The sequence below is a fragment of the Chiloscyllium plagiosum genome, unplaced genomic scaffold (assembly GCF_037043375.1).
Source record: "Chiloscyllium plagiosum isolate Xiang-an unplaced genomic scaffold, Cpla_swu_hap1 HiC_scaffold_50, whole genome shotgun sequence".
In the NCBI taxonomy this organism is placed as follows: domain Eukaryota; kingdom Metazoa; phylum Chordata; class Chondrichthyes; order Orectolobiformes; family Hemiscylliidae; genus Chiloscyllium; species Chiloscyllium plagiosum.
The window spans coordinates 1,490,079-1,511,636 of record NW_028270188.1 but is presented as its reverse complement, the minus strand read 5'-3'; positions in this window follow the sequence as shown (position 1 = coordinate 1,511,636).

The window sequence follows — 21,558 nt, the reverse complement described above, 5'->3', positions numbered from 1 at the left end:
AGTACTGAGGGAAATCTGTTGTGTCAGAGCATCATTTCTAATGGAGTGCTGCAGTGTCAAAGGAGCAGTGCTGAGGGAGACCTGCTCTGTCAGAGGGTCAGTATTGAGTGAGTGCTGCACTGTCAGAGGGTCAGTACTAAGGGAGTGCTGCACTGTCAGAGGATCAGGACTGACCGAGTGCTGCACTGTCGGAGGCATTGCTGCACTATCGCAGGTGCAGAATCGAGACAGTGCCACGCACCGAGGGAGTTCTGCTGGGTCGGAGCGTCAGTACTGAGGGAATGCTGCAGTATCAGAGGGCAAGTACTAAGGGAGTGTGCATTGTCGAGGGGCAGGCCCGTGGAAATACAGCCCTGTCAGAGTGTCAGGGACGTGCCACACTGTCGGAGGGTCAGTGCTGAGGGAGTGCTGCCCTGTTGTGTTGGTCAGTGCTGAGGAAAAGCTGCACTGTTGGAGCATCAGTCTGGGGGATACCTGCATTGTAAGAGAGTCAGTACTGATTGAGTGGCACACTAGCGGATGGGCTGAATGGCCTATTTTCTGCTCCCATGTCTTGTGGTCTAAGAGGAATATGTGAAATTGCTCAGTACATTTCTGCCTCTGCGTCCTTCATACCCTGCCCAACAATGATTCCCACGTCCAGATTCCAGAGACTGTGTTCAAACACACCGTCTTCATTTGGTTATTGAACCTGAAGAGGTTCCACCCTCTTTTCCCAGGGAACGAGTTTTCGTTTCGCGTGACTGACCTGCCAGCTCAAAGGGATATTTTCATGCTGCAGGCCTGAGATCTATTCCTCAGCCTCCGTCTGCTCATCCCAAATGAATCCCACTGCCCCACACTCAGCACAGTCGTGTGTTCCTTATTTCTGAGCTTCCCAATGCTAATCCAAATCCAGAATGACATCCCACACTCCTCCAAATCGTATCGCAGGCTATTTGACTGGGAGCGAGGAGTGCTAAGAGAGGAAATATAAATCTGAAAGGACTTTACAGTGACATTAAAGGTGAATTGATAATGTGAGAAAGAGTAGGTTGTGGAACACAGTGAGAATTTGTGCATGGACCCAGAGGCTACAGTGAATGGATGCATTGCGTCAATGCTCATTGGGACAGGGTTGGTATGAAATCGTGGAGATGCTCTGTGATTCAATTAAATGAATTAGCATATATATATATATATATATATATATATATATATATATATATATACACACACATAGAGAGAGAGAGATGGTTCTGAGTGGTCTGGCCTTCTTACAACCCAATAAATCTCCAACGACTTTGGAAATGTATCTTCGTTTACCGAATGAGATGATGGAGGAAGTAACAGGCACACTTGCAAATATTTTCAAATCCCCTCCGGCCACAGGAGAGGTGTTGTCGGACTGACCATGTGGTACTGTTATTCAAGAAGGAGAATGGGATATACCAGGCAGCTGCAGGCTAGTCAGGCTAATATCGTGGCTGGGACGTCTGTTGGAAGCAATTTTGGGAGATAGAATTAATCAGCATTTACAGAGACTGGAGTTCATGAAGAACAGTCAGAATGGTTGTGTTAAGGGAGCTCAGGTCTGACCAATGGGATTGCACTTTTTAAGGAGGTGACAAGGTCTGTAAATAAGAGCAATACTTTCCTGTCACCTGCCTTGGAGGTCAGTCAGGCTTTTATCAGGACCCATACTGGAAACTGATAGTGAACATAAAAACTCAAGATCCAAGGAATTTGGCGCAGAATGCTGAGTGGCAGGAAGCAGACAGTGACGGCCCAATCAGAAATCTCTGTCCGTTCATGTCTCACTGTTGGGGTCTTGCTGATGTGGTTGATAGAAAAGATTTAGGTTTGAATGGTGGAAGGTTAATCATTGGGTTCATGAAAGAAATGAAGATTGGTGGGGTGATAAATACTGAGGATGATAGCCTTTGGTTACAGAAGGCTGTAGATGGCCTTGTCAGATGGACCGATCAGTGGCAACGGGTGAGATGCCTGAAGACTGGAGGGTGATAATGATGTGCCATTATTGAAGTAAGGTTGCAAGGAACAGCCATTGTACTATGGAGCTGTGAGCCTGATGGCAGTGGTGGGTAAGCTGTTGGATGGCATTTTGAGGGACAACTTACATGTATTTGGAAAAGCAAGAATTGATTAGGGATGGTCAGCTTGGCTTTGTTTGTGGAAATAATGTGTCCAGCTTGATAGAGCTTTTGAAGGAATGACCAAGGAGACAGATGAGAAGGTTTCACATGGGAGACTGCTTAGTAAAAGGTTAGATGAGATGGCATCCAGGGAGAGAGGACTGCACGGTGCCCCAGTGGTTTGATTCTAACTCCCGGTGGCTGTCTATGTGAAGTTTACACATTCTCTCTGTATCTGTGCGGGTTTCCTTCGGGTGCTCCAGTTTCCTCCCACAGTCCAAAGATGCCATGGGAATGCAGCATCACAGGGATAGAGTAGAGGGTGTGGGTCTGGGTGGGATGCTGTTCAGACAGTCAGTGTGGAGCCAATGGACAGAATGGCTTGCTACTACACTGCAGGAATTCTAAAATGAATCCAGAGAGACAAGTAATGATCTTGGGACCTGGGTTCCAATTTTGGACAGGGGTGGATGTGGGTCCTTACAGTCTGAAGGGGTTTGAAAACTGAGGGGGGAGCTGGGCTGAGCCTTGAAGTGTTGAGGATGTGAATGCTTTGTGGAGCTACTGTCTGAAGGGCTTTGGGGGTTAAACACAACAAAGTGATGCTTTCTTTGGAAATGAGGGAGCACTTTCTGCGGTATTGAGGGAGCACGTTCTGAGGTATTGAGGAAGCACTCTCTGAGGTACTGAGGGAGCACTTTCTGAGAGTACTGAGGAAGCACTTTCTGAGGTACTGAAGAAGAACTTTCTGAGGTACTGTGGGAGCACTTTCTGAGGTATTGAGGAAGCACTTTCTGACGTATTGAGGGAGCACTATCTGAGGAGTTCAGGGAGCATTATCTGAGGTACGGAGGGAGAAATATCTGAGCTGTTGAGGGAGCACTTTCTGAGGTATTAAGGGAGTAGTATCTGAGGTACTGACGGAGAAATATCTGAGGTATTGAAGGAGCACTGTCTGAGGTAGTGAGGGATCATTTTCTGAGGTACTGAGGAAGCACAATATGAGGTATTGAGGGAACACTTTCTGAGGTACTGAGGATGCACTTTCTGAGGTACTGAGGGAGCACGTTCTGGGGTACTGAGGGAGCACTTTCTGAGGTACGGAGGGAGCACTTTTTGAGGAATTGAGGAAACACTGTCTGAGGTACTGGGGGAGCACTATCTGAGGTACAGAGGAAGCACTATCTGAGGTATTGAGGGAGCACTTTCTGAGGTACTGTGGGAGCACTTTCTGAGGTATTGAGGAAGCACTTTCTGACGTATTGAGGGAGCACTATCTGAGGAATTCAGGGAGCATTATCTGAGGTACTGAGGGAGAAATATCTGAGCTATTGAGGGAGCACTTTCTGAGGTATTAAGGGAGTAGTATCTGAGGTACTGAGGGAGAAATATCTGAGGTATTGAAGGAGCACTGTCTGAGGTAGTGAGAGATCATTTTCTGAGGTACTGAGGAAGCACTATATGAGGTATGGAGGGAGCATTTTCTGAGGTACTCAGGGAGAACTGTCTGAGGTACTGAGGGAGCACTTTCTGAGATAGTGTGGTGAGAGACAGAAGGGTGAGTGCGAGAGAAAGAGGGTGAGAGAGAGAGAGGTACGAGATGCGGTTGAGCGATAGAGGAGTGTGTGAGAGAGAGAGGGTGAGAGAGAGGGGTGAGGGAGAGATGGGTGAGAGAGAAGGCGCGTGTGTGAGAGAGAGAGGAGGTGAGACAGATGGGGGTGAGAGAGAGGGTGAGGGAGAGGGGTGAGAGAGGGAGTGGGGTGAGAAAGAGAGGGGTTGAGTGAGAGACGGTTTGAGAGAGGCGGTGAGAGAGAGAGGGGGTGAGAGAGAGGTGGTGAGACAGACTGGAGTTAAGAGAGGGGGGTGAGAGAGAGAGGGGAAGTGAGAGACAGGAGGTGAGACAGACAGGGGTTGAGAGAGAGGGGGTGAGAGAGGGGGTTGGGAGAGAGAGGAGGTGAGACAGACACGGGGTGAGATAGAGGTGGTGTGAGAGGGAGAGGTATGAAAGAGGGAGGTGAGAGACAGGGGTGAGAGAAGGCTAAGAGAGAGATGGGTGAGAGAGGGGTGAGATAGAGTGGTGACAGAGAGAGATGGCAGAGAGAGATGGCAGAGAGAGAGGGTAAGAGAGAGCAGGGTGAGAGAGAGAGGGTTGAGAGAGAGAGCGGTGAGAGAGAGGGGTGTGAGAGAGAGAGGGTGAGAGAGAGAGAGGGAGAGATGTGTGAAAGAGAGAGGGGTGAAAGAGAGGAGCGTGAGACAGAGAGAAAGGGGACGAGAGAGAGTGTGGGCGAGAGAATGTGTGGGCGAGAGAGAGTGGGCGAGAGAGAGAGTGGGCGAGAGATGGAGGGAGTAAGGCAGACAGGGGTGAGAGCGAGATGGGTGTGACAGGGAGAGGTTATGAGAGTGGGTGTGAGAGATAGTGGTAAGAGAGAGAGACGCTGTGAGAGACTAAGAGCGTGAGAGAGTGGGTGAGAGACAGTGGGTGAGAGAGAGGGCGGAGAGAGGGGTGAGAGAAAGGGGGAGATAGAGGTCTGTGAGAGACAGGTGAGAGAGCGAGGTGATGAGTGAAAGAGTGTGTTGAGAGAGAGGCGGTGAAAGAGAGAGAGGGGATGAGAGAGAGAGGAAACGAGACAGATAGGGGGGTGAGAGAGCGGGGTTGAGAGAGAGGGGCTGTGAGAGAGAGGAGGTGAGAGACAAGGGGAGAGATAGAGGGGAGAGAGAGGGGGAGAGTGTGGAGAGAGTGAGGGGGAGAGAGAGGGGCTAGAAAGAGAGGGGGCGAGAGAGACTGGGGTGAGAGAGAGGGAATGTGTGAGAGAAGAAGGTGAAAGAGAGAGAGAGGGCGAGAGAGGGGAGCGCGAGAGCATGGGGTGAGAGAGAAGGTTGAGAGAGAGGGAGTGTTTGAGAGAGGGGAGTGAAAGAGAGAGAGAGTGAGTGAGAGAGGGTGAGAGAGAGAGGGGTGCGATAGAGAGGGTGAGAGAGTGAGGGGGTGAGAGAGAGAGTGGGATGGGAGAGAGAGGGGTGAGAGAGAGAGGGTGAGTGAGAGAGGGTGAGAGAGGGGGTGAGATAGAGAGGAGTGAGAGAGTGAGGGGGTGAGAGAGAGTGGGGTGGGAGACAGAGAGGGGTGAGAGAGAGGGGTGAGTGAGAGAGAGCTGAGAGAGAGGGGGAAAGAGAGAGAGATGGGGTGAAACAGCGAGGGGGTGAGAGAGAGGGAGTGTGTGAGAGGTGGGGTGAGAGAGAGAGAGAGGGTTGAGAGACAGAGAGGTAGTGAGAGAGATTCGGGTGAGGAAGAGAGAGGTGGGAGAGAGAGGGATGAGAGAGAGGGTGTGAGAGAGGGGTGAGAGAGGGGGTGAGAGACGGGGAGAGAGAGAGTTGTGAGAGAGAGGGACGAGAGACAGAGAGGGAGTGAGAGAGAGAGTCGTGTGAAAGAGAGAGAGGGGTGATAGAGAGACGGGGGAGAGAGAGAGGGTGAGAGGGAGAGATAAAGGGTTGAGAGAGAGAGAGGGGTGAGTGAGATCGTGAAGTGAGATAGAGAGAACGGGAGAGAGAGAGGTGTGAGAGAGCGGGGGTGAGAGTGAGAGGGGTGAGTGAGAGAGGGTGTTGCGAGAGAGGCAGTGAGAGAGAGGGGTATGAGAGAGAGAGGAGGTGAGACAGACAGGGGTGAGAGAGAGCGGGTGAGAGAGAGAGGGGTGTGACAGGGAGAGGTTCTGAGAGTGAGGGTGAGAGAGAGAGAGACGCTGTGAGAGACTAAGCGCGTGAGAGAGAGAGTGAGTGAGAGACATTGGGTGAGAGAGAGAGGGCAGAGAGAGAGAGGGGTGAGAGAGAGACGGCGAGAGAGACAGGGGGTGAGAGAGAGAGGGAGTGAGTGAGAGATGGGGTGAAAGAGAGAGGGGTGAGAGAGAGAGGGGATGAGTGAGAGAGGGTGTTGAGAGAGAGGCGGTGAAAGAGAGAGAGGGGGTGAGAGAGAGAGGAGGTGAGACAGATAGGGGTGAGAGAGAGGGGTTGAGAGAGAGGGGGGTGGGAGAGAGAGAAGGTGAGAGACAGGAAGAGAGATAGAGGGGGAAAGAGAGAGAGTGGAGAGAGTGAGGGGGAGAGAGAGCGGGGCTAGAAAGAGAGGGGGCGAGAGAGGGGGCAACAGAGACGGGGGTGAGAGAGAGGGAGTGAGTGAGAGAGGAGGGTGAAATAGAGAGAGGCCGAGCGAGGGGTGAGAGGGAGGCATAAGAGAGAGAGGGTGAGAGAGAGGGGTGAGCGAGAGCATGGGGTGAGAGAACGAGAGGGGTGAGAGAGAGGGGGTGAGAGAGCGAGCGGCTGAGAGAGAGAGGGTGAGAGAGAGTGGTGAGAGAGAGACGGGTGAGAGAGAGAGGGGGGGTGAGAGAGAGAGAGACAGGATGAGAGAGGGGTGAGAGAAAATCAGAGGGGAGTAAGAGAGACCAGTGAGAGAGTGGGATGAGGTGGGGAGAGCGGTGTAAGAGAGAGAGGGGTGAGAATATGAGAGGGCTGAGAGAGGGGTGTGCGAGAGAGGGAGGAGAGTAAGAGAGAGAGAGGGTAAGATAGGGATGAGAGAGACGGGTAGAGAGAGAGAGGTGAGTGAGATAGAGGGCTGAGAGAGAAAGGGGGAGAGAGAGAGACACGGGATGTGAGCGAGATCAGTGAGAGAGAGGAGGTGAGACAGACAGGGGGTGAGAGAGAGGGGTGAGAGAGAGGGTGACAGAGACGGGTGAGAGAGGGAGAGGGGTGAAAGAGAGAGGGTTTGAGTGAGAGAGGGTGTTGAGAGCGAGGCGGTGACAGAGAGAGTGGTGAGAGAGAGGAGGTGAGACAGACAGTGGTTGAGAGAGACGGGGTGAGAGAGAGAGGGGTTGGGGGAGAGAGATGGTGAGACAGACACGGGGTGAGAGAGAGGGGGTGAGAGAGGGAGAGGTAAGAGAGAGAGAGGTGAGAGACAGGGGTGAGAGTAGGCTGAGAGAGAGATGGGTGAGAGAGAGGGGTGACAGAGAGAGATAGCAGAGAGAGAGGATAAGAGAGAGAGGGGTGAGAGCGAGAGAGAGATATGTGAGAAAGAGAGGGGGGTTAGAGACGGGTGAGAGATTTTGGTGTAAGAGAGACGGGTGAGAGAGTTGGTTGAGAGAGAAGGTAGAGACAGAGGGGGAGAGATAGTGGTATAAGAGAGAGAGGGGTGAGATTATAAGAGGGCTGAGAGAGTGGTGAGAGAGAGAGGAATGTAAGAAAGAGAGTGGTTAAGAGAGGGATGAGAGAGAGAGAGAGTGGTGAGAGAGAGAGGGCTGTGAGAGAGGGGGAAGGGAAAGACGGAGTGATGGGGGGTGCCAGAAAGAGGGAGCTTGTGAGGGGGGGTGAAAGAGAGAGAGTGATGAGAGAGAGGGGTGTGTAAGAGAGAGAGGTGAGATGAGAGGGGTTAGAGAGAGGGTTGAGAGAGAGGGGGGTGAGACAGAGAGGGGGAGAGAGAGGGGTGAGAGGGAGATGGGTGAGAGAGAAGGGCGTGATAGAGAGAGGGGTGAGAAAGAGAGAGGGGTGAGTGAGATAGTGAATTGAGATAGAGAGAACGGGTGAGAGAGAGAGGTGCGAGAGAGAGGGGGTGAGAGAGAGAGGGGTTGAGTGAGAGAGGGTGTTGCGAGAGAGGCAATGAGAGAGAGAGGGGTATGAGAGAGAGAGAGGAGGTGAGACAGATGGGGGTGAGAGAGAGGGGGTGAGAGAGAGAGAGAGAGGTGGAAGAGAGGGGAGGTGAGGCAGACAGATGGTGAGAGAGAGGGGTGAGAGAGGAGGTGAGAGAGAGGGTGAGAGAGTGGGGTGAGACAGAGAGAGGGGTGAGAGAGAGGGGGAGAGACAGTGACGGGTTGAGATAGTGAGGGGGTGAGAGAGAGGGGCTGAGAGAGAGAGGGGGTGAGAGAAGGGAGAGAAAGTGATGGGGTGAGAGAGGGGGAGAAAGAGGGGGCGAGAGCGAGATGTGAGCGAGAGGATAGGGTGAGACAGAGAGGGTGAGAGAAAGAGAGGGGTGAGAGAGAGAGTGTGACAAGAGAGTGGGGTGAGAGAGAGTGAGTGGTGAGGGAGAGAGGGGGAGAGAGAGTGACGAGGTAAGCGGGAGAGATAGAGGGGGAGAGAGATGGCAAGAGAGGGGCGGAGAGAGGGTGGAGGCGAGAGAGAAAGTGGGCGACAGAGACAGGGGGCGACAGAGAGGGAGTGTGTGGGAGACGGGGTGAAAGAGAGAGAGGGTGAGACAGGGGTGAGAGAAAGAGGGGTGAGCGAGAGCATGGGGTGAGAGAGAGGGGTCAGAGAGAGAGGGATGAGAGAGACGGGGCGAGAGAGAGGGGGGAGAGGGAGAGGGGTCGAGAGTGAGGGAGTGTGAGACAAAGAGGTGAGAGAGAGGGTGATGAGTGAGAGAGGGTGTTGAGAGCGAGGCGGTGAGAGAGAGAGGGGGAGAGACAGTGACGAGGTGAGATAGTGAGGGGATGAGAGAGACGGGGCTGGGAGACAGGGAGAGAGATGGAGGCGAGAGAGAGGAGGGAGCGAGTAAGGGGGAGAGAGAGGGGCGAGTGGGTGGCGAGACAGAGATGGCGAGAGAGACAGGGGGAGAGAGACAGAGTGTGTGAGAGACGGGGTGAAAGAGAGACAGTGTGAGGAGGAGGGGGAGAGAGAAAGGGGTTGAATGAGAGAGGGTGTTGAGGGAGAGGCGGTGAGAGAGAGGGGGTGAGAGAGAGGAGGTGCGACAGACAGGGGTTGAGAGAGAGAGAGTGAGAGAGAGAGGGGTTGGGAGAGAGAGGAGATGAGACAGACACGGTGTGAGAGAGAGGGGGTGAGAGAGACGGTGAGAGAGAGTGGTGAGAGAGGGAGAGGTAATAGAGAGAGGGGTGAGAGAGGGCTGAGAGAGAGATGGGTGAGATAGAGGGATGAGAGAGAGAGAGGTAAGAGAGAGAGGGGTGAGAGCGAGAGAGAGAGAGAGAGTGGGTGAGAGAGAGAGGTGTGAGAGATAGGGACGTGAGACAGAGAGAGAGGGGTGAGAGTGAGTGTGGGCAAGAGAGAGAGAGTGGGCGAGAGAGAGTGCGCGAGAGAGTGTGGGCAAGAGAGAGAGTGGGAAAGAGATGGAGGTAGTGAGGAAGAGAGGGGGTGAGAGAAAGAGGGGTGTGACAGGGAGAGGTTCAGAGAGTGGGGGTGAGGGGGGGGTGAGAGAGAGGCGAGAAGGAGAGGGAGAGCGAGGGGGAGAGAGAGGGGGAGAGAGTGAGGGAGTGTGAGAGAAAGGGGTGAGAGAGAGGGTGATGAGTGAGAGAGGATGTTGAGAGCGAGGCGGTGAGAGAGAGAGGGGGAGAGACAGTGACGGGGTGAGATAGTGAGGGGATGAGAGAGACAGGGGCTGAGAGACAGGGAGAGAGATAGAGGGGAGAGAGAGGAGGGAGAGAGTTAGGGGGAGGGAGAGAGGGCGAGAGGGGGGCGAGGCAGAGACGGTGAGAGAGACAGGGGAGAGAGAGGCAGTGTGTGAGAGACGGGGTGAAAGAGAGAGAGTGTGAGGGAGAGGGGTGAGAGAGAGGGGTGTGCGAGAGGATGGGTGAGGGAGAGAGGGTGAGAGACAGAGAGGTGAGAGAGAGGGGGTGAGAGACGGTGAGCGAGAGAGAGACGACAAAAGAGACAGAGGGCGAGAGGGATGGAGTGTGTGAGAGACGGGGTGAAAGAGAGAGAGGGTGAGAGAGGGGTGAGAGAGAGAGAGGAGTCAGAGAGAGAGGTGTGAGATTGATGGGACGAGAGAGAGAGAGGAGTGAGGGGGGCGAGAGTGAGGGAGTGTGTCAGAGACGGGGGTGAAAGAGAGAGGGTGAGAGAGGGGGTGAGATAGAGGGGGGAGAGAGAGGGGTAGAGAGAGGGGGGTTGAATGAGACAGGGTGTTAAGAGAGAGGCGGTGAGAGAGAAAGGGTGAGACAGAGGAGGTGCGACAGACAGGGGTTGAGAGAGAGTGAGAGAGAGGGGTTGGGAGAGAGGAGGTGAGACAGACACGGTGTGAGAGAGAGGGGGTGAGAGAGGGGGTGAGAGAGAGGGTGAGAGAGCAGTGAGAGAGGGAGAGGTAAGAGAGAGAGACTGGATGAGAGAGGGGTGAGAGAAATTCAGAGGAGAGTAAGAGAGACCAGTGAGAGAGTGGGATAAGGGGGGAGAGCGGTGTAAGAGAGAGAGGGGTGAGAATATGAGAGGGCTGAGAGAGGGGTGTGAGAGAGAAGGAGGAGTGTAAGAGAGAGAGAGGGTAAGAGAGGGATGAGAGAGAGAGGGGTAGAGAGCCAAGGGTAGAGAGAGAGGTGAGTGAGAGAGAGGGCTGAGAGAGAAAGGGGGGGAGAGAGAGAGACGGTGTGTGAGCGAGATCAGTGAGAGAGAGAGGAGGTGAGACGGACAGGGGGAGAGATGGGTTAGAGAGAGTGTGGCAGAGACGGGTGAGAGAGGGAGAGGGGTGAAAGAGAGAGGGTTTGTGTGAGAGAGGGTGTTGAGAGCGAGGCGGTGAGAGAGAGAGGGGGTGAGAGAGGAGGTGAGACAGACAGGGGTTTAGAGAGAGGTGGGAGAGAGAGAGGGGGGTTGGGGGAGAGAGATGTGACAGGGGTTTAGAGAGAGGTGGGAGAGAGGGGGGGGGTTGGGGGAGAGATGGTGAGACAGACACGAAGTGAGTGAGAGGGGGTGAGAGAGGGTGAGAGAGGGTGAGAGAGTGTGGTGAGAGAGGGAGAGGTAAGAGAGAGAGCGGGGTGAGAGACAGGGGGAGAGAAGGCTGAGAGAGAGATGTGTGAGAGAGAGGGGTGACAGAGAGAGATGGCAGAGAGAGAGGATAAGAGAGAGCGGGGTGAGAGAGAGAGGGGTGAGAGAGGGGTGAGAGCGAGAGAGAGAGATGTGAGAAAGAGAGGGGGGTGAGAGACGGGTAAGAGATAGGGGTGTAAGAGAGACGGGTGAGAGAGTTGGTTGAGAGAGAGGGGTAGAGACAGAGGGGGAGAGAGAATGTGGTGTAAGAGAGAGAGGGGTGAGATTATAAGAGGGCTGAGAGAGTGGTGAAAGAGAGAGGGAGGAATGTAAGAAAGAGAGTGGTTAAGAGAGGGATGAGTGAGAGGGAGAGAGAGTGGTGAGAGAGAGAGGGCTGTGAGAGAGGGGGAAGAGAAAGACGGGGTGAGGGGGGTGCGAGAGAGACGGAGCTTGTGAGGGGGTGAAAGAGAGAGAGTGATGAGAGAGTGATGAGAGAGAGGGGTGTGAGAGAGAGATAGGTGAGATGAGAGGGGTGAGAGAGAGATGGGTGAGAGATGGGTGAGAGAGAAGGGGCGTGAGAGAGAGAGGGGTGAGAGAGAGTGAGTGGTGAGGGAGAGAGGGGGAGAGAGAGTGACGTGGTGAGAGAGTCAGCGGGAGAGATAGAGGGGGAGAGAGAGGGGAAAGAGAGGGGTGAGAGAGGGTGGAGGCGAGAGAGAAAGTGGGCGACAGAGAGGGATTGTGTGAGAGACGGGGTGAAAGAGAGAGAGGGTGAGAGAGGGGTGAGAGGAAGAGGGGTGAGAGAGATATGGGTGAGAGAGAGGGGTCAGAGAGAGAGGGATGAGAGAGACGGGGCGAGAGAGAGAGGGGGAAGAGAGAGATAGGGGTCGAGAGTGAGGGAGTGTGAGAGAAAGGGGTGAGAGAGAGGGTGATGAGTGAGAGAGGGTGTTGAGAGCGAGGCGGTGAGAGAGAGAGGGGGAGAGACAGTGACGGGGTGAGATAGTGAGGGGATGAGAGAGACGGGGCTGAGAGACAGGGAGATAGATAGAGGGGAGAGAGAGGAGGGAGAGAGTTAGGGGGAGAAAGAGAGGGGCGGGGGGGGGGGCGAGAGACACGGTGTGAGCGAGAGGGGGGGCGAGAGACACGGTGTGAGAGAGAGGGGTGAGAGAGAGGGTGAGATAGAGTGGTGAGAGAGGGTGACGTAAGAGAGAGCGGGGTGAGAGAGGGCTAAGAGAGAGATGGGTGAGAGAGAGGGATGAGAGAGAAAGAGGTAAGAGAGAGAGGGGGGTGAGATTGAGAGAGAGAGAGAGAGTGGGTGAGAGAGCGAGAGGTGTGAGAGAGAGGGGCGTGAGACAGAGAGAGAGGGGTGAGAGAGAGTGTGGGCAAAAGAGTGTGTGGGCAAGAGAGAGAGTGGGCGAGAGTGAGTGGGCGAGAGAGTGTGGGCGAGAGAGAGAGAGTGGGAAAGAGACGGAGGTAGTGAGGAAGAGAGGGGGTGAGAGAGAGAGAGGGTGTGCCAGGGAGAGGTTCAGAGAGTGGGGGTGAGAGAGAGGGGGTGAGAGAGAGGCGGGAAGGAGAGGGGGTGAGAGAGGGGGAGAGAGGGGGGAGAGAGAGGGGTTTGAGAGGGGGGAGAGAGAGAGGGTTGAAAGGGGTGAGAGAGAGCGGGAGATAGAGAGGGTGGATGGGATGGGGAGAGAGAGGGGGAGAGAAGGGGGAAAGAGAGGGGTGAGTGTGCGGTGAGAGAGGGGGGAGTGAGAGAGGGGGAGCGACAAGGGGAGAGAGGGGTGTGAGAGAAATGGGGTGCGATGGGTGGAGAGAGAGGGGAGAGGGGGGGAAAGAGGGGGGAGAGAGGGGAGAGGTGGGCAAAAGAGGAGGTGAGAGAGCGAGAGAGAGCGGGAGAGAGGGGGAGACAGAGGGGGAGAGCGGGGGGCAGAGAGAGAGGGGGAGAGAGGGAGGGGTGAGGGAGGGGGGAGAGATGTGAGCGAGAGAGAGTGGTGAGAGAGAGGGGAGAGAGAGGGGGAGAGAAAGGGGGTGGGAGGGGTGAGAGAGAGGAATGATAGAAGGGTGAGAGAGAGGGGGAGAGCGGGGGCAGAGAGAGGGGGAGAGGGGGAGAGACGGGCGGAGAGAGGAGTGTGAGAGAAGGGGTAGAGAGAGTGGGAGGGGAGAGAGGGTGTGAGAGAAATGGGGTGAGATGGATGGAGTGAGAGGGGAAGAGAGGAGGGAGAGAGGGGAGTGGTGAGGGAGAGAGAGAGGGGGAGAGAGAGGTGGAGAGAGGGAGAGAGGGGGGAGAGAGAGGAGGAGATGGGGAGAGCGGGGGGCAGAGAGAGGGGAGAGAGAGGGTGGATGGGATGGGGAGAGAGGGGGTGAGAGAGCGGTGAGAGAGGGGGGAGTGAGAGGGGGGAGAGACAAGGGGGAGGGAGGAGTGTGAGAGAAATGGGGTGCGATGGGTGGAGAGAGAGGGGAGAGAGGGAGGGAAAGAGAGGGGGAGAGAGGGGAGAGGTGGGGAGAAAGATGAGGAGAGAGAGCGAGAGAGAGCGGGAGAGAGGGGTGAGACAGAGGGGGAGAGCGGGGGGCAGAGAGAGAGTGGGCGAGTGGGAGGGGTGAGGGAGGGGGGAGAGATGTGAGCGAGAGAGAGGGGGAGAGAGGGGGAGTGAAAGGGGTGGGAGGGCTGAGAGAGAGGAATGATAGAGGGGTGAGAGAGAGGGGGGAGAGGGGGAGGAGGCGGTGAGAGAGGCGGAGAGAGAGGGGGAGAGCTGGGGTAGAGAGAGGGGGAGATGAGGGAGAGACGGGCGGAGAGAGGAGTGTGAGAGAACGTGTAGAGAGAGTGGGAGGGAAGAGAGGGTTTGAGAGAAATGGGGTGAGATGGGTGGAGAGAGAGGGGAAGAGAGGAGGGAGAGAGGGGAGTGGTGGGGGAGAGAGAGAGGGGGAGAGAGAGATGGAGAGAGGGGGAGAGAGGGGGAGAGTGAGGGGGAGATGGGGGAGAGCGGGGGGCAGAGAAAGGGGGAGTGAGAGGGGGTGAGAGAGAGGGGTGAGAGAGGGGGAGAGATGTGAGCAAGAGAGAGTGGAGAGAGAGCGGGGAGAGAGGGGGAGAGAGGGGGAGAGAGGGGTGAGAGAGAGGAATGAGAGATGGGTGAGAGAGAGGGGAGAAGGGGAGTGAGGTGGGCGAGAGAGATGGGGGAGTGTGAGGGGTGAGAGAGTGGTGTGAGTGAGAGGGGTGAGACAGAGGGGTGAGACAGAGGGGTGAGACAGAGGGGAGGGGGAGAGTGGCGAGCGAGAGAGAGGGGTGAGAGAGAGGGAGGGGAGAGAGGGTGAGGGAGGGGAGAGAGGGGAGAGGGGTGAACGGGGGGTGAGGGGGAGAGGGGGGAGAGAGGGGGGAGTGAGAGAGGTGGAGTGAGAGAGGGGGAAGAGAGAGAGAGGCCGGGAGAGAGAGAGAGAGTGAGAGAGAGATTGGTTGAGAGTGAGTGGGGGTGTGAGTGAGGGGTGAAAGGGAGGGGTGAGAGAAAGGGGTGAGGGGGAGGGGTGAGAGAAAGGGTTGAGAGAGAGGGGAGAGAGAGAGAGGGGAGAGAGGGGTGAGAGAGGGGGGAGTAAGAGAGATGGAATGAGAGAGGAGTAGAGAGCACAAGAGGGGCAGAGAGAGAGGGGAAGAGAGAGAGGCGGGGAAGAGAGGATGAGAGAGAGATGGGTTGAGAGTGAGAGGGGGTGTGAGCGAGAGGGGGTGAGAGTGTGAGGGAGTGAGAGAGAGGGGTGAGAGAGAGAGAGAGGTGCAAGTGAGCGGGAGGGAGGGGACGGAAATGAGACAGAGAGTCTGAGAGAGCGAAAGAGCACACGGGAAGGAGAGAGAGAGAGAGAGAAAGATTGATAGATAGAGAGGGGGCAGAGCGTGATAGGGAGAGAGAGAAGGCGAGCAAAAGACAGAGGGATGAGGGAGAGAGGGATGCGAGGGAGACAAAGAGTCGGGTGAGAGAGAGGGTTTGGGTGGAGAGTGAGTGAGGGGGAGAGAGAGAGAGGGTGAGAAAGAGAGAATACGAATGAGGGGGTGAGAGCGAGGGAGAGAGAGAGAGATGTCTCAGTGAGGACCAGTACAGAAGAGGTGAAAGCAGGACCCTCACAAGATGGTGGGAATGAAGCCTAGAATGTTGCTGTTCCTTGCCCAGCTCTGTATCTATGTCCTGTCTTCCGGGTCTGAATACTGAAGGCCACAAATCTCTCCCTGTGCTGTTTACTGTGAGTGATCTTATCGGCTGCAGGATTTGCTGAAGGCTCCAGATCTCTCTCTCTATCTCTCTCTGGCTGACCAGCTGTCTTTGATGTGGTTATGGATGAGACAGGAGTTAGGAATTCGGCTGAGACAGGAACATCCTGAGTACCTACAGGAGACAGAGAAATAGACAGAATGGGAAATTAGACTGATGCAGTCAGGGTTAGACATGGAGAATGACACTGAATCCCACAGAGACATGGAAAATCCCAGTCTCCATCCCTGGCCTGTGCTGCTGCGTCACGCTGGAATGGAGAATTCTGTTTGCTCAGGATCAGGATAGCTGCAAGAGCGAGAGATGTTGACAGAGGCAGAAATTAGACCCACACAGTGAGGGATACCACATGGAGAAAGACTGAGTGATATCACCAGAGTGCAGGAAGATATCAGGATCACACAATGGTCATGATGAAAGGGTTGTGATTCATGGTGCACTGGGATGAGTACTCACTGACGGGTGAACTACGAGTGGGACAGGTGATGGCCTCGTGCTATTCTCCCCTGACTGTTCATCCAGATGTTAATGCCGGTGTCCGGTATAACCCATCTAACTGCTTAATATCCTTTCAGAAGGGAAATCTGTTATAGGCAGCGGGTCTGGCCTATAAATGATCCAGACCCAGAGCAGTGTGGTTGACTCTAAACACCTCTCTGTAATGATCCAGCAAGGCACTCAGCTCAAGGGCAGCTCGGGGTGGGCATGCGATGCTGCCCAGCCAGAGACAGCAACATCCCATGCGTGAATTAGACATAACATTACTGGGACCAGTGTCCTGGCCAATCATGTCAGTAGGCTTATGGACAGGACTTTACATTGACAGAGAGGATGCAGGGCCAGGGTTCAGGTGAAAGGAGCTTTCCAAATCCAAACAGAAATGGCAATGTAGCTGAAGACAAGCAGAAAGGAACAGGAAGAGAGAGAGTTTAACTGAAACTGTACATCAGTGAATTGGACTGTGACAAGAAATTGTGGAAAGAGTCAGTCGTAATGTTCTTTTTTTGGACTGGATAAAGTCTCTGCAATAAGGTGGATGGACTGTAGCACAGAGATAAATGCGATTTAGTGGTGACAGTGTGAACAAAAGGTGGAGCATGAATATGCTATTGTCCACCTCCTTGAGGGGTCTCAAGGAGTGCAGGATGGGTAACCCTGACAGTAATGGGTAACAAAGGCATTACAGAGAAAGCATTTGGCCCCAGATTATGCAGCTGAATCAGTCTGAATGCTGATTCTTGGTAACACGTGTCATAAACACAAACAGGAGAACAGTTTTGAGGCTGTCTGACACCATTTCATTGCTCAACACTGTTACACATTCCAATGAATTCCTGTGTAATGCGAAGGCACTGTGACCATTGTGGGAGACTTCAGTCTTTGTATAATCTGGGACAGTCACATTGGCAAAAGTGATGTTCTCCGAACTCCTCTTTGAATGTTTCTGTTAGTGTTTCTTTGAATAACACGTTGTGCAAACGGCCAGGGACGTGACTATCTCAGATCGACTGTTGGGTGATGACGCTAAGTGAAGGCGTAATGTCACACTGAGATATCCTCGGGGAAACTGTAGTGTCGTGGAATTCAGCGAGATGATGGATTTTTAAAGTGACCATAAAGCACACCCTACATCGCCAAAGCTATTTACATGGGTTTGAGAGGAGAACTGACCAAGGTAAACAGGGGAAACAGTGAAGTGTATGGCTGGAAATGGGCAGTGGAAAACATTTACAGTCATCGAGATGTACAGCACAGAAACAGACCCTTCAGTCCAACTCATCCATGCCACCCACATATCCTAACATAATCTCATCACATTTGCCAGCACTTGGCCCAAATCCCTCTCAACCCTTCCTGTTCGTATACCCATCCAGATGCCTTTTAAATGCAGTAATTGTACCAATATCCACCACTTCACCTGGCAGTTAATTCCATACACGCAACACCCTCTATATCAGAACGTTGTCCCTTAGGTTCCTTTTATATCTTTCCCCTCTCATCCTGAACCTGGACCCTCCAGTTCTGGACTACCCCACCCCAGGGAAAAGATCTTGTCTGTTAATCCTAACCATGCCTCTCATGGTTTTATAAACCTCCGTTTGGGTTACCCCTCAGCCTCAGACATTCCAGGGAAAACAGCCCCAGCCCATTTAACCTCTCCCTTTAGCTCAAATCCTCCAATCCTGTTAGCGTCTTTGCAAATCTTTTCTGAACCCTTTCAATTTACACATCATTCCGATAGGGAGGAGACAAGAATTGCACGCAATCTCCCCCTCCTTGACAAATCCCTATCCAACACTGCACTCACCCCCTCCCTGACTGATCCCTACCAAGCACTGCACTCACCCCCTCCCTGACAGATCCCTTCTCAACACTGCACTCACCCCCTCCCTGACTGATCCCGACCCAACACTGCACTCACCCCCCTCCCTGACTGATCCCTACCCAACACTGCAATCTCCCCCTCCCTGACTGATCCCTACCCAACACTGCAATCTCCCCCTCCCTGACTGATCCCTACCCAACACTGCACTCACCCCCTCCCTGACTGATCCCTACCCAACACTGCAATCTCCCCCTCCCTGACTGATCCCTACCCAACACTGCACTCACCCACTCCCTGACTGATCCCTACCCTAAACTGTAAACTCCCCTCCCTGACTGATCTCCACCCAACACTGCAATCTCCCCCTCCCTGACTGATCCCTACCCAACACTGCAATCCCCCTAAATTAATCACCATGTGACTTTGTCCACCACGCCATTCAGCCCTCCCTGAGGGACAACAGTGAGGGAGGGGCATCCATGATGAAATTAAGGCAGCGGTCCTCACTGCTCGAGAAAAGTCCCATCCCGGGTTAGTGACAAACAGCGGAAATCTTTGTTACAGGAGAACACCCACACTAACATGTCTCACTGTGAGGGACAGCAGATCACCAAGGGCTGGGTTAGTAACAGCTGTAAGGACACTTTCGGTGGGGCACTGGGCTTGGTGCAAGGGATTCCAATTCCTTCGCCTCCGTGCCCACTTCTTTAACCAAGACTCCCGCCCACCCTCTGACGACCCCTTCTCCCGCCTCCAACACAGCCCATCCATCTGGACACCCCGTGCTGGCCTCCTACCTGCCCTCGACCTCTTCATAGCCAACTGCCGCCTCGATATTAACCGCCACCTGAACTCCCCCACCCCACTCACCCACTCCAACCTCTCACCCTCGGAACGCGCAGGCCTCCACTCACTCCGTTGCAACCCCAACCTCACTATCAATCCAGCAGACAAGGGAGGCGCGGTAGTAGTTTGGCGCACCGACCTCTACACCGCTGAGGCCAAACGCCAGCTCGCAGATACCTCCTCCTACTGCCCTTGACCATGACCCCACCCCCCACCACCAAACCATCATCTCCCAGACCGTCCATAACCTCATCACCTCGGGGGATCTCCAAACCACCGCCTCTAACCTCATAGTCCCACAACCCCGCACCTCCCGCTTCTACCTCCTGCCCAAACTCCACAAACCCGACTGCCCCGGCCGACCCATTGTCTCCGCCTGCTCCTGCCCCACCGAACTCATCTCTGCGTACCTTGACACCGTCCTGTCCCCCTTAGTCCAAGAACTCCCCACCTACGTTCGGGAGACGACCCATGCCCTCCACCTGCTCCATGATTTTCGCTTCCCCGGTCCCCAACGCCTTATTTTCACCATGGACATCCAGTCCCTGTACACCTCCATCCCCCATCACGAAGGACTCAAAGCCCTCCGCTTCTTTCTTTCCCGCCGTACCGACCAGTACCCTTCCACTGACACCCTCCTTCGACTGACTGAACTGGTCCTCACTCTGAACAACTTCTCTTTCCAATCCTCCCACTTCCTCCAAACGAAAGGAGAAGCCATGGGCACCCGCATGGGCCCCAGCTATGCCTGCCTCTTCGTAGGATATGTGGAACAGTCCATCTTCCGCAACTACACTGGCCCCACCTCCCACCTTTTCCTCCGCTACATCGGTGACTGTATCGGCGCCGCCTCGTGCTCCCACGAGGAAGTTGAACAGTTCATCCACTTCACCAACACCTTCCACCCCGACCTCAAATTCACCTGGACAGTCTCAGATTCCTCCCTCCCCTTCCTCGACCTTTCTATTTCTATCTCAGGCGACCGAATCAACACGGACATCTACTACAAACCGACCGACTCCCACAGTTACCTGGACTACACCTCCTCCCATCCTGCCCCCTGTAAAAACGCCATTCCATTCTCCCAATTCCTTCGACTCCGCCGCATCTGCTCCCAGGAGGACCAGTTCCAAAAACGCACAACCCAGATGGCCTCCTTCTTCAAGGACCGCAATTTCCCCCCTGACAAGATCGACGATGCCCTCCAACGCATCTCTTCCACTTCCCGATCCTCCGCCATTGAACCCCACCCCTCCAACCGCCACCAGGACAGAACCCCACTGGTCCTCACCTACCACCCCACCAATCTCCATGTACAGCGCATCATCCGCCGTCATTTCCGCTACCTCCAAACGGACCCCACCACCAAGGATATATTTCCCTCCCCTCCCCTATCAGCATTCCGTAAAGACCACTCCCTCCGTGACTCCCTCGTCAGATCCACACCCCCCACCAACCCAACCTCCACTCCCGGCACCTTCCCCTGCAACCGCAGGAGGTGCAAGACTTGCGCTCACACCTCCCCCCTCACCTCCCTCCAAGGCCCCAAAGGAAACTTCCATATCCGCCACAGATTCACCTGCACCTCCACACATATCATCTATTGCATCCTCTGCACCCCATGTGGCCTCCTCTATTTTGGGGGGACAGGCCGGCTACTTGCGGAGCGTTTCAGAGAGCACCTCTGGGACACACGGACCAACCAACCCAACCACCCTGTAGCTCAACATTTCAATTCCCCCTCCCACTCCACCAAGGATATGCAGGTCTTTGGACTCCTCCATCGTCAGGCCACAACAAAACGACGGTTGGAGGAAGAACGCCTCATCTTCCGGCTAGGAACCCTCCAACCACAAGGGATGAACTCGGATTTCACCAGTTTCCTCATTTCCCCTCCCCCCACCCTGTCTCAGTCAAATCCATCAAATTCAGCACCGCCTTCCTAACCTGAGATCTTCTTCCCGACCTCTCCGCCTCCACCCCAGTCTGACCTATCACCTCACCTTGACCTCTTTCCACCTATCACATTTCCGACGCCCCTCCCCCAAGTCCCTTCTCCCTACCTTTTATCTTAGCCTGCTGGACAAACTTTCCTCATTCCTGAAGAAGGGCTTATGCCCGAAACGTCGATTCTCCTGTTCCCCGGAATGCTGCCTGGCCTGCTGCGCTTTTCCAGCAACACATTTCCAGCTCGGGATTCCAATTATCCCAAGTGACAAAGTTAGGATGGGGATCTTTGAAGTCGAAAGTATCGGAATTATATTTAAAAAGGAATTTGGATGGGTTATCATGATTCCCTCCCACATGCTGTGGAGATAGAGGGAACATTGGTAGGGACCACACTTACGTAAATGTGAAGGAACAGGCCATACCACGGCATTCCCACCGCCTGTCATTAACGAATTCGGCTCCTCTCACATCAGCTGTGGTCCTAACTGCACTCACCTTGATATATCTCGGGATACCGGTGATTAGGATTGCAGGCTGCAACAGATGGGTACAATCATGGTGAATAATGCCTGGATACACCCCCAGGGACTGGAAGGTAGATGGAACTCCCCGGGTGACCACCTTAGTTTCATTCATTTGCAGCGTTTGAGCGTTCCTGCCTGGGCCCAGTATTGATTGCCTGCCCAAAGCTGCTCGGGAGCTGGTTTGGCTGGTGAGCTGCCTCCTTGAACTGTTGCAGGTGGTGGACCCACAATGTCCTTAGGGAGGGAATTCCAGGAGATTGAGCCAGAAGGTCTCATTCACTTGCATTTATTCTGCTCACTGGATGTTGGCTGTGCATCACAATTCTGTATGGATTCTCAGAACGGAATATGTTTTGTCGAAACAGTTAGGAGTGCCACAGTCGCTCAGTGGTTAGCACTGTTACCTCACAGCGCCAGAGACCTGGGTTTGATTCCACTCCTGAGCGACTGTCTGTGTGGTGTTTGTACATTCTCCCTGCATCTGCATGGGTTTTCTCCCACTGTTCAATGGTGCACATTTTTGACAGATTGCCCATAGTGTCGAGGGATATTCAGGTTAGCTGGTATAGCCATGGGAAATTCAAGGTTTCAGAGATATCATCAGGGGATGGATCTGAGTTGGATTCTCTTCAGAGAGTCATTGTGGACTCGATGGGCTGAAGGGCCTGTTTCTGCTCAGTAGGGATTCTATCATATCACTTATCAGCCATATGACAATCGGTTTGATCAATGTACAAAATGGCTTTCGCTCAAAGCTACTCTGACAACAAACATAACCAGCTTTTAAAATTAGGTTTGTAATTCATTGTATAAGCTTCTTTCCATTC